This window comes from Eptatretus burgeri, chromosome 4 (genome assembly GCF_056783735.1).
Source record: "Eptatretus burgeri isolate ZD-2024b chromosome 4, Ebu_testis_v1, whole genome shotgun sequence".
Taxonomy (NCBI): Eukaryota; Metazoa; Chordata; class Myxini; order Myxiniformes; family Myxinidae; genus Eptatretus; species Eptatretus burgeri.
This window is the reverse complement of record NC_140964.1, coordinates 38,448,640-38,460,854: the sequence shown is the minus strand read 5'-3', so window position 1 is coordinate 38,460,854 and position 12,215 is coordinate 38,448,640. Positions and strand designations below refer to the sequence as shown.

Sequence of the window (12,215 nt, the reverse complement as noted above, 5' to 3'; positions counted from 1 at the left end):
ACACACACACACACACACACACACACACACACACACACACACACACACCTCAATGACGGTGAAGCACCACACGAGCAGAGATCAATCAAAAGGACATGGCCAAAACCTGATGGACGAGTCACTTCATGCGAATGTACTTTGCATTGTATTCCCCACAGGCTTTCTTGGCCTTTCTGATAAGTTCTCTCAGTGGATCAAACTTCATGACATGGGGTTGTACAAAACAAGTTAGTTTTGCATGCGAGGAGAGCAGGCAAGATGACCTCATTTGACAAGCGGCCTTGGAAGTCGGTCTTGTTCTTGTGAACTTGTGAGACAATACGTTCCTCTTTGGCATTACTGTGAGGCAGGCCGAGTACGTGCTGAACCACTGAAAACAGAAGGCAAAATCATGGTTCCCTATCTGCCCTTCTTATCAAAGATATCTCACGCCCTTCTTGTCTGCCCTTTGTTTGCATCAGATATGGCCGTGCCCTGCAGTATTCCGCATGCTATGTACTCATCATATGGAAAATCTTCCTTGCTCGACAGCTTGCCTTCCAATAAAATATCTGACCGTCAAATTCACTTTCTCTTCACATGGAAAACTCATTGAGTTTAGCATGGCAGATCACATCATCCTGAAGTGGGAAATGGGAGAGTACATATTTGAATGCCACTTGATAGGACTTACGAAAATAATCTTGGATTTTCACAATCTCAGGTGGTAAGAGATCAGCATGTCACATCAGATTTGTCGTCTGAAAACACAAGAAAGGTTTGTCCTGAAATGAATCTCGAGCAACATTTACTTCACCGAGTTCCTTTCCATGATAGCTGTTAGTCCTCTTTCATTCATTCCTCTTTCAAAAAATGACCCAACAAACCATGTAGAAACATTGTCTTGATGCAATGATGGATGAGATGCAATGAATTTTAGGTTCCTCAAATTGAAAGATTTTGTTGGTGTCGCCAAAATTTTTCAGAATGGAGTGGAAAAATGTCAGATAAATTTCAGTCCATGGATTTCCAAAGTCTTCTTGGAGCCATCAAAGTTGAGGAACTTTGGTGGTATTTTGATTGTCAAAGTAACTCTTCAGAATAGGATACTGCATGAGAATCCTGTTTATACAAGTGTCTCTGTTGAACATCGAGTTGATCCCTACTTGATAATCTTTCTATACTTATGATCAGAGAATGAAGTGAATTCCTTGAGCTCAACTTTTCGTTTCATGCTTTTGCCAAAATAGTGGTGGAGGTTCACGAGGAGATCATAAATTGAGAAACCACTTGTAAGAGTGAAGTTGTCAGATGCGTAGTTGGTTGTATTGTGTAGTATGTGACAGTTACATCCACCCATGAATAAATCAGGATTTTTCTTCATGCCACACGAAATACACTACACAAAAGAAGTCCTGGCGAGGGTCTGCAATCTCTGATTGCTCTTTTTCTTGTTCTTCTTGATTTTTGCTGTTTTCCAAGATTCACGCTTGCATTGTTGATATTCAGAGCCACTGTGTTTTCCCACAGGATTCTATCTGCTCTATATGTCTCCTCCACTTTCTCAAAGATGCTCAATCCTATACAGTTTGATATCAGACACATCCTCCAGAAATTAGTGGTGACTTCACCAGATTTCATGTCAAATATGTGGACAAAGGGTGGATACATGGACTTGACTCCTGACTCACTCCCTCCATCGACTGCAAGAGAGAATGGATGTAGTTTCATATCGTCCAAAACTGGCTGTAACATGTATGGTGCTAAGGCGTGCGTGATCGCAGTTGTTTTTCTCTGTGCCGATGCATCTTTTTGGAGACGTCTCCAGGGACATGTTTGCAAAGAGTGGTCCAACATGTTCAGTTGAGGCAAATGGTATGTTGTGCTCCACTATATGGCCAGCATAAAGAAACTCTGCTTTAGTCACCAGATATTGTGTGAGAATCTTTATCACGGAAGAAACTTTTGAGAGAGTAACTGGTTTTGACTGCTTTTGCCATTTGTTTGTGTTGAGTACTCAGCAAATATCACTTGATGTCTTTAACTCCACCATGACTTGATGTGCACAAGTTACAAACTGCCATTGATGGATCTCCTTCCTTTGGTCTCATGAAAGGATACTGGGAAGTCCAATCAATTCTGAAATCAGTTTGAGTGACGGGCCTTTTTATTGGGCGAAGTCATCTTCTCACTCATGCAGCATAGGTTATCATCCACATCCATGTCATAATTACACGACACCATTGTGCCTGCAGACTGAAAGCAGAATTGACGAATAAGGAATGATAAGGAGGTTCCAAGTAAGACAACATAAGTATGTACGTACATGACAGATTGCTTTAATTCACCCCGCTTTTCGCTCTGTGTGTGGGATAAAAATGAATGAAATGGAATACTATGATGTGGTTTCATGTTTGCGAAATAATATTCCTTAAAGTTTTATTTTCCCTTTTCATTTCCAGTTGTTGCTTGTGACGCACGATGTCACATTTACTGCAAATAGCGTCCCCACAAGAAAGAGTAGTGTTGCCTGATTTATAGAGACCAAGTGGTAATAAATGGTGATTAATGCTATGTGATCTTAATAAATTTTGACATCAAAACGTTCAGAAATGTTCATTCACAAGCATCAAACCACATCATTGTATACCATTTTATTCATTTTTGGGTCACTTGGACTTCAATCAGATGAGCTTATTTGATCGAGCAGTGCTTGTCGGCAAGTGAGTCAGTCAGTCCATAAACACTTCAGCCAGTATCGCTTGAACTAAACACAAATTTTGATGAAACTTGGCCACAAGCTTCATATCTGATGCCCAACGAAGGTATATTGACCACATCAAAATCTGCACTCACTGAAGGAGTCTACGGAGGAGTTTTGACCTCTCCAACATAGGTATTTGCTCTCTTCTCCGAAACTACACACACACAATTTTGATGAAACTTGACCATAACCTTCATTACCCGTGATGTACCACAGTTTGTTCACGACAATAATAAAATAAAAATAAAAAAAATAAAAATCAGGGTTAAAGAGGGTGTGCGGGGGATTTGACTGACAGGGTTGCTCCTGATACACGAGAGCTTCAGGACGCACGGTCCTATTTTTATATTATGCTTTGAATTTGGAACGGTAATTTGTGGACACCTTGTAGACAAAGGAAAACAATCCAAATCGAACCGTACCATTCAAAATACTCGAAATTACCGATACATATCGTAGTAAGAAGTCGAAGAGCGAATTGAAAAACAAATATTACGGTGAAATATGCATATTTTTGATATTCATTGTGAGGACAAATGGTGGACCGATGGATAAGAATTGAGGGAATTGGTCGGTTGGGTAAAGCTCATGTCACACAGCCAATAGAGTCATACTGGAGTGGAACTGTAATGTATCCCACGTGCCTGTGTTCCTGTGCTATTTTGTGACGAGTACAAAAGACACAAACTCTTCTGTCTGTGTCTTGAGGTCTCAGTACGCACTGTTTCTTTTCCGTTTCCGCTCCATAGGGGGAGTGCTCATGACAATCCAGCACAGTACATCACAACTTCCCATTTTACAAGTTGTAGAAAACAAACTTCTTCAACAATAATACACGGAGTTTAATAACAATGCGAGTAATCAATTTGTATTAAGATTTAAGGTTAACATTAGTAACACAAAACAACTTAGTCAGGGTCATACAATACAACTCTATTTACTCTACCCCATCATCAAGTCTTCCCAATATTTTAGAAATTTGCCTTTTGAGCTCAAAATGAATGCATCAAAGAAATGTCACATGTCAATTTTACGAGTCGGCACAAGCCTGCCACTTCTTGTAGTTGTGGGCTGTCGAGTTGGGATAGTGTCAGAGTTGCGTTTTGACAACGTGAATACTCGGCCAGATCGTGTTCGACATCGTCATTTTGAGGACAGGGTGTATGTGCTTTCGGGCGGGGGTCAGTTTTGGAACAGGGAGTGTGCGCTTTCGGGTGAGGGTCAGCATGCTCCGTATTACCTGTGCTGCTGGCTGGAATGATGCGCTTCTGATTGCCCTGGAATAGTTTGCCAGATGGGGTCTAAACGATGTAGCTTCGTCGCATGCCATGCTCGTGAATGACCTGCCCTGGGACCTATTTCTCATCTGTTGCTCGAAATCGAACTGCCTGACCAGTTTGAAGGGAGGCATGCTGATTGCCATTTTTGCATCATAGTATGCCTTTTGACTTTCCTGCCTAGCTAACAGTCGATCTAGCATGGATGGGACAACATTTGGTTTGAGCAGTTTGACTGAGATGGGAAGTTTGCTTTTTCGCAGCCGGCCATTCAAAAGCTCTGCGGGGGTATAACCGTCTGTACCATCAATTGGAGTGTTGCAGTATTCTAATAGCGCATGGTATGGGTCTGTGGATTTTTTCTTTACGGACTTCAATCTGCACAAACCGTTTAGCCCGTTCATTACTCTGAGAAAATCGTGGGCTCGAGGTATGGTGGTCGAACTCCCATTCCTTGGTGAAGCGGAAGTCTCCACATGTGAATTGGTGAGCATTGTCAGTGACAACAAGATCGGGCATTCCTGATCACACAAAAATGGCTTTGAGCTCATTGATCACTGAGTGTGCAGTGAGGTCAGCCAAGAGTTGAACTTCGGGGAACTTAGAGTAGTAATCGACCACAATCAAAAAATAGGTTCCATCCAAATGAACGATGTCAGCAGCAAGCTTTGACCAGAGGCGGTCAAGTATCGGATGGGGTAGTTGAGATTCTGCTGGCTGTGCTTACTGATTTTCTTGACAAATTGGGCACTTCATACTGTATCCTCAAATTGGCCATTGAGGCCGGGCCAGAACAAGATAGCGCGCCCTTTGCTTAAGTTTAACAATTCCGAGAAGCGACTCATGTATTTTAGCGAGCATTTCACACTGCATGCTTCGTGGTACAATTATCCTATTGCCCCAGAATAGTATGCCATTGATGTACACTATTTTGTCATGCGAGTGGAAGTATAGAGCGAGCTCCCTTGGCAATGAGTGTGTTAAAGGGCCAGTCCTTCTGAACCTGCTGCTTTAACAGCTGCAGAATTGGGTCTTTCCCAGTTTCCTGCCTTATCTGGTTCATTCTCGGTTCTGAAACCAGCATGTCATTCAGAATGGAATTGACCTCCAACTTGTCATCAAAGTCCGCAGAGGGGCCGTCAGGGCTTTGCGTGACGATGCGGCTAAGCACATCAGGAACAAACATTTCACGGCCAGGTTTCCACTGTATGTTGAGGTCATATCGCAACAAATGCATTCGCATGCACTGAAGTTGTGAGCTAAGCTTGTGGAGAGGTTTTATGAATATACCGACTAGCGTCTTGTGATCGGTGTATATCGTGGTTGTCTGTCCGAAGACGAAGTCATGGAATTTCCAACAAGCGAACAATATTGCACATAACTCCTTTTCAATGGGCACATAATTCTGCTCAGCTGCGTTCACACTGGGATGCATATGCTATCAGCCCATCAGCTTGCATTAGCACAACACCAAATCCGTTATTCAACGCATCTGTAGCAAGGGAGATGGGGATGTTCAAATCGTAAAGTTTCAGCACTGAGATAAGACACTTCAACTTGTCTATCGCCCTTTCATGTTTATTATCAAAGTGCCAAACTGTGTTCTTTTCTGTCAATTGTCTGAGTGGGGCTGTTACCTCAGATAGATATGGGATGAAGTTTCCCAAATATGGGACTATGCCTTAGAATATTTTGACCTCAGTCTCATTTGTGGGCTATGGTATGCGAAGCACTGAGCTGATATGGTCAGGGCTTGGCGAATAAGCCCTTGCTCGAAAAGGCATGACCAATGTATTCCACTCTATTAGTGAGCATGACTGATTTCCTCACATGTAGTTTCAGTCCCGACATCCTGACCTGTGCGAGTAGCTTTTTAACCCTCTCATCATGTTGAGCCATGGTCACCCCCAAACGAGGATATCATCCATGACAATTTGAACTACTTCCAAGTTTCCAAACTCATCTGACATGGCATGCTGCCAAATCTCACTCACTGATGATATGCCAAATGGGAGAACAAGGTATCAGTACCTCTCGAATGGTGTGTTAAACGTGGCCAAACACGAGCTCTCGTCCAGGCAAAGTTGTGATGAAGGTTTTAGGAGTTGGCACAACGAGTCTGCCACTTATTGTAGTTGTGGGCTGTCGACTTGGGATAGTGTCACAGCAAGTTACGTTTTGACGATGTGACTGCTCAGCCAGATCGTGTGTGACATCGTCATTTTGAGGACAAGGTGTGTGTGCTTTCAGGCGAGGGTCAGCATGCTCCTTATTACCTACACTGCTGGCTGGAATGACGTGCTTCCAATTGCACCGGAATAGTTTGCCACATGGGGTCTGAACGATGTAACTTCATGGCGCGCCATGCTCGTGAATGACCTGCTCTGGGACCCATTTCTCATCTGTTGCTCGAAATCGAACTGCCTGACCAGTCTGAATTGCGGCATGCCGATTAACACTGTTTGCTTGTTCTTGTTAGTGGGAGCTGCCAATAGCTGCTCGCAGCGTCAAATTTCGAAAATACCTTTGCCCCCGGCATGCGGGCTGCAATGCCTTTGAATGTGGGCATCAGAAAATTCTCTCTCTGTGTCGTGGCATTGAGGTCACGAGGGTCAAGGCATATTCTCACCTTTCAGTCTGATTTGCTTACTATGGTCAGAGTAAACCCAGTCAGTGGGCTCGTTCATATGTTTTATGACCCCCAAAGTTTCCATGGATATAAGTTCGGCTTTGACCTAGTCTCGTAGCATGCACGGGATTCTGCGGGGTGGGTTTTGCTTGGATTCAACTCCCTCACAAAGTGAAATATCATACTCATATCATGCTTCTCGAGGCGATCTAACCCTTGAAAAAGATCACCATGCTGCATCATTTCTGACTCAAATGAGTTATGACTGACCTGACACATTTATCTCTTCGACAATCATCTCTCTCCGAAAACAGGCCCACACGCTCACAAGTTTGCTTACCTCAGATTGGTTTAACTTAACCTTGTACAATTTGAAGCTTTACTGTGTATGTTTCCTGACCAAATGTAGCATGAGCCCTTGTTTGTCCAATAGGTCTCATTTGGTGCCCTGAGTACAATTTCATCATATTACTCTTGTCTACAACCAAAGTAGTCTTATTAAATATGTACTCTGGTATAATTCAACTTGGGACCCAGAGTCCAACTTCAAGGTCACCGGGATCTCACCGATGAATCCAGTCTGCGTACAATCGAGGTCACCATCCCTGTCGTCGGTGAGGGCATCCAGGAAGAGGTACTCAAAATCAAACTCTGCTTCCTTTTCATCGCTGAGATGATCGGCGAGGCTGACTGTGCTGATGTGGTGTCGTGATGCATCGCACTGCACATCGATGTCCTGCACATTTTTTGTGGCGGTTGCCACAGTCGACTTCATGAAATGCCCTATCTTGCCACATGTCTGATATTTTTCAAATTTGGTGGGGCATCTACCAGGCAGGTGTTCATCGGTGCTTTTCTCGCATCTATGGGTGTTTGGCTGCCAGTGGTCTTGGCGTCATCGGCGATCACCAAAAGATGTCCGTGAGTTGCCGCCAGGATGGTAGTCTCTGCATCTCCCAGCACTCGGAGATGGTCGTGCCCTCTGGACGTCGGCAGACGTAGTCGAGATGATGGTTTTCATTTGCTCAGCGCCGAGTTCTCTTATTTTGCAAAGCTCGACACATTTCTCCAACGTGAGCTGGTCCACTTGAAGCAGCTTTTCACGGACCGCATCGTCCACGATACCACACACACAATTTTGTCTGTGATTAATGACTCCTCCAGCTTGTCATATTCACAGTCTTCTGCAAAACTGCGCAAGTCCTTTAAGAAACTATCAACGTTCTCACTCTTCCTATGGGGTACGGGAATTGAACCGGTACCGGGACACGGTCATGTTCTTTCTTGGCTTGCAGAAGGCCTGAAATTTCTCAATGAGCGGGCCCATCACGTCTTGGTCTTCTGAGGAAAACGTCATCGCATGCATCTCCAGGGCGGCTGGGCCTGCCACATGGAGGAATGTGGCGCATTGAATATCCTCACTTTTCTTCTTAAGTTCCGCCACCAATGTGTAGTTTGTAGGCCCAAATCCACTCCTTTCAAATTTTTGAGACGTTCCGCTGAAGGGATGTGTCCTGGCGGCTTCAATCCGGCCATTTTGTTTTTACGTCGACACTATGCCCGGTATATGACGTTCCTGTGGTATTTTGTGACGAGAACAAAAGACACAGACCCTTTCTAATTGAGGTATCAGCGCCATTATGTTGTTCTATCCTCCGCGTGTGTGTGGGCACGGGGTTACCGAGCAGGGGCCATTCTGGCCTCGGATAGTTTTTGGCCCAGTCGGACACGTCGTGTGATCAGTGATATTAAAGTTGATTTCAACCTCATCAACATTGGTGTTTTGGCCGTGGTGCTCCGCTGGGGATTCCCAGTAATCTTTGTGGTTCAGTATGCACCGGAGGCCGCCATATTGATCTTTCTCTCTGTGTATGAATCCATGCGAGTGGAATGGAAGCCAAACATTGCGTTTTTGAAATTGTTCATATGTTCCATCAAATCCGGATTTTGATAATTCGAAAACGGGTCAGCGAGTTTAAAGAAAGAAAACGAGTTCAAAACAAGATTTCAAAATACAATTTCGACATAATATTAAATCAGCCTCTGCAAACGAATGGGATTTACAAGAAAAGAAAAGAAAAAAATGATTAAAATATTATTAAAACATTTCGTTTCAACCATATTTAAACATTCACGTTTTTACCTGACACCTTCGAACCTGCGAATTGAGAAACGGCTCTCGTACGTCGGTTGGTTGGTTGGTTATTTTATTGGTTCTGCGTTAACCCCAGCAAATAAAAAAAGGACTTCACCTCAAACGCGAAATGTAGTGCAAGCACCAATAGAAAAAGCAAGAAACAAGGGAAGAAATTGAAACAGCGACTCTCGTTTGATATCGTTTATACAGCGCCTATATTTGGCATTTTTTTTTTTTTGAAGTTCGTCATTCTTTCATTACTTCCTGCTAATGCCAAGTAGGTGTTACGAGAAAAATTCTCCACCCTATTAAAATTCGGAATATAAACGATAATATTAACATTAAAACTCAGAATCTCACCAGAGGCGTGTTCCATGACCAATCAGCTTGGTAGCGCTTTCGAAGCCGGCCGTTCCTTAGCAACCGTTTCGTTGCAGTGCTTGCTTGAGTGTTTAAGCCGCTTTGTGAGTGCTCGACGAGTTTATCTTATAAATGTCATTAATTAAATTTCTGTCTTTTTTTTTAATGATTATGGTTTATGATGATATCGCGAAATTAAATTCTGAATGTATTATATATTTTGGCGGTTTGTCGGCTTGTCGTTGTGGTCTTGATTCCCTCCTCAGTTTAAAACGAGACCTGAGTGAAAATTTCCTTGTTTTGTCAAGGTTTTTCCTTTTGAGAGCCTGAGGTGAGTTCCCCCCCCCCCCTCAAACGGTGAATTTGAGTTTCTCACTTTCTTCTCCTCAGGTTTCCCTCCTCAGTTTAAAACTGAGACCTGAGTGAAAATTTCCTTGTTTTGTCAAGGTTTTTCGCTTTTTGAGCCTGAGGTGAGTTCCCCCCCCCCCCTCAAACGGTGAATTTGAGTTTCTCACTTTCTTCTCCTCAGGTTTCCCTCCTCAGTTTAAAACTGAGACCTGAGTGAAAATTTCCTTGTTTTGTCAAGGTTTTTCCTTTTGAGAGCCTGAGGTGAGTCCCCCCCCCCCCCTCAAACGGTGAATTTGAGTTTCTCACTTTCTTCTCCTCAGGTTTCCCTCCTCAGTTTAAAACTGAGACCTGAGTGAAAATTGCCTTGTTTTGTCAAGGTTTTTCCTTTTGAGAGCCTGAGGTGAGTTCCCCCCCCCCCCCTCAAACGGTGAATTTGAGTTTCTCACTTTCTTCTCCTCAGGTTTCCCTCCTCAGTTTAAAACTGAGACCTGAGTGAAAATTGCCTTGTTTTGTCAAGGTTTTTCCTTTTGAGAGCCTGAGGTAAGTTCCTCGTTTTGTTTTATTCTTATCGGAGTTAAACCTTTCATGTTGTTTTTTAAATTCCTCCATTTTGTGTTCCCCGAATTTGAATTCCTCACTTTCTCCACCTCGCATTTCCTTCCCGAATTCAAAACTGTGAGACCTGTGTAAGGATTGTATTGTTTTGTTGAATTTTTTTCCTTTCGAGAGCAATTTTAAAATGAAGATGGCCGTCTGCCTCATATACCTATTAGGACTGCAAGCTGCCCCCTCATGTCAAGACTGGTCATATTAATACTGCCTGGGAATCTTTCCACACAAGTTGCTTTCCCTTCTGTACATATTTGTACCATCTTGTCTGCAGTTATCATACTTGTACCTATCCTCTCATCCCATCTTATCTTATGGTGAGGCAGTTGCCTTCAAACATCTAGCCATTCTCTTCCTGGAAGGAAAATCCAACCTAAGGTGACTTCAGAGCATTCCACAAAGCCTGGAACAAGTGTTTCTACTCTCCAGAAAGCCAGTCAACTGGCCAACCTCAAGGCTGAACTCTCAAACCTCTCTCTTCTCTAAAAATTGGCAGCACCTTGTTAAGTTGGTCTCTGGAGAATGCTCCCCTTCCATCCTGTCCCTCTCTGCAAATGGCACCACAGCCGACTGTTCGTGAGAAGCCCAAATGCCTCAATTGTGTTTAACTCCAAATCTTGTGTCACCAACCCCTCACTCTTTGTACCCACCCTACCCAGTCGCACCCAACTGCTCCTGGCCTCTGTCTTTTGCACCTGACACTGTGAAGTAGTTCTGGCAACCCTCGACTCTGATTAGGCAACTAGACCAAACAGCAGTTCACGTTTCCTAAAAGCCTGCTTTGCTACTCTTGCACATCCTCTCTCTGCCCTTTTCACATTTGCCCTCGGTCATCTCCCATCTGCTTGGAAAGCAGCCAAAATCACATTATTACATAAAAGGTGAAAAAAAACAATCCCATTTATGACAGACCGATCAGCTTGCTTCCAATCATCAACAATGTTACAGAATCCATCATCACAGTTGATATGAAATCCTTCCTTTTCTCTAATGACCTCATCTCGGTTCACCCATTTGGATTCAGACCAGGTTACTCTACATTCGACTCTCCCAACAATGGATGTGGAGTCAGGAGATGTCAGTCAGGAGATCAGGGCCGTCTCTCCAGACATATCCCGAGCTGTCTATACAGTCTGGAATCCTGCCTTACTCTTCAAACACTCTGCCTGTGACATCCAAGGCCAACACTACACATGGCTTACTGACTTCCTCGACTTTTAGTCAAGATGTGGCACTCAACGGAATCCTTTCATCTCCTCTCCCTCTCAAGACTGGAATGCCCCCATAGACTGGTCAAAATAGGCCATTTTAGGGTCAAACCCACCACAAATTGCAATAGTAATCATTCACGTTTTTTTCACTCCAAATATATCATAGAATGACGTACTAAAAGTCACCTTAAATCGGGGCATTGGAACAGCTTCATTTTGACCTCAGTTTAAGGTGACATTGAAGAAAAAATTGACAGCCAAAATATAGGGGGAGGGTATAGTAACATGGCCATATCATGACAAATTACTGGCCGATTCTTAGTATTAAGATATCAGTAGATTCACGATAAAATTACCTTTCAAACAACACAAGTAATGATGTAGAGCGAAAATTAACATCATGATGGAAGAAAAACATTTCTGCCTAGATCACTAAAAATTATCGAATTTAGACATACTAGTACGTGCCCGTAAAAAAATAAATAAATAAAAAAATTAAAAAATAAATATTCAAGCCGCGAGCAACAAACAACAACCACACAGGCCGTTTCTTCGCTCTCGCGTGCCCGTACGTGCGTGGCCCAGAAGTTAGCATATTATTCGCAGTTACGATTATTCGCAATTTAGTTTTAATACCCAATTATTCAATTGGTGCCAACGTATTTTACCTTTTCGCAATGTCGTGACAAGGAAAAACAAAAAGAGAAGAGAAGAGAGAGAAAAAAAATTACTTCCTGGTTCAGAGCATACCAGCACTCTGATGTTACCGAAATTTATGCACCGTCTAATATGAAAACGATCATAACTTGGGGCATTGTGTTTATCTATAAATGCGCATAAGAAATCGAGAAATTATTAGAATACACAAAGTCATCACTGTCCGGAAGCCCGTACGTTGTAA

The 12,215-nt window shown here is 43.1% G+C and overlaps 1 protein-coding gene across 3 annotated transcripts in view; it reads right to left on the bottom strand.

The window, feature by feature from the left end:
- Nucleotides 1–8,973, bottom strand: part of LOC147027840 (uncharacterized) — a 54,333-nt gene extending 45,360 nt beyond the window's left edge. Inside the window, exon 1 of one of the 3 annotated variants that reach the window (XM_085877502.1) lies at nucleotides 8,793–8,973. The gene's annotated coding sequence lies outside the window, so the exon portion shown is untranslated. The remainder of the gene's footprint in view (nucleotides 1–8,792) is intronic. The other 2 variants (XM_085877504.1, XM_085877501.1) reach the window with 2 other exon arrangements.
- Nucleotides 8,974–12,215: the final 3,242 nt, after the last annotated feature.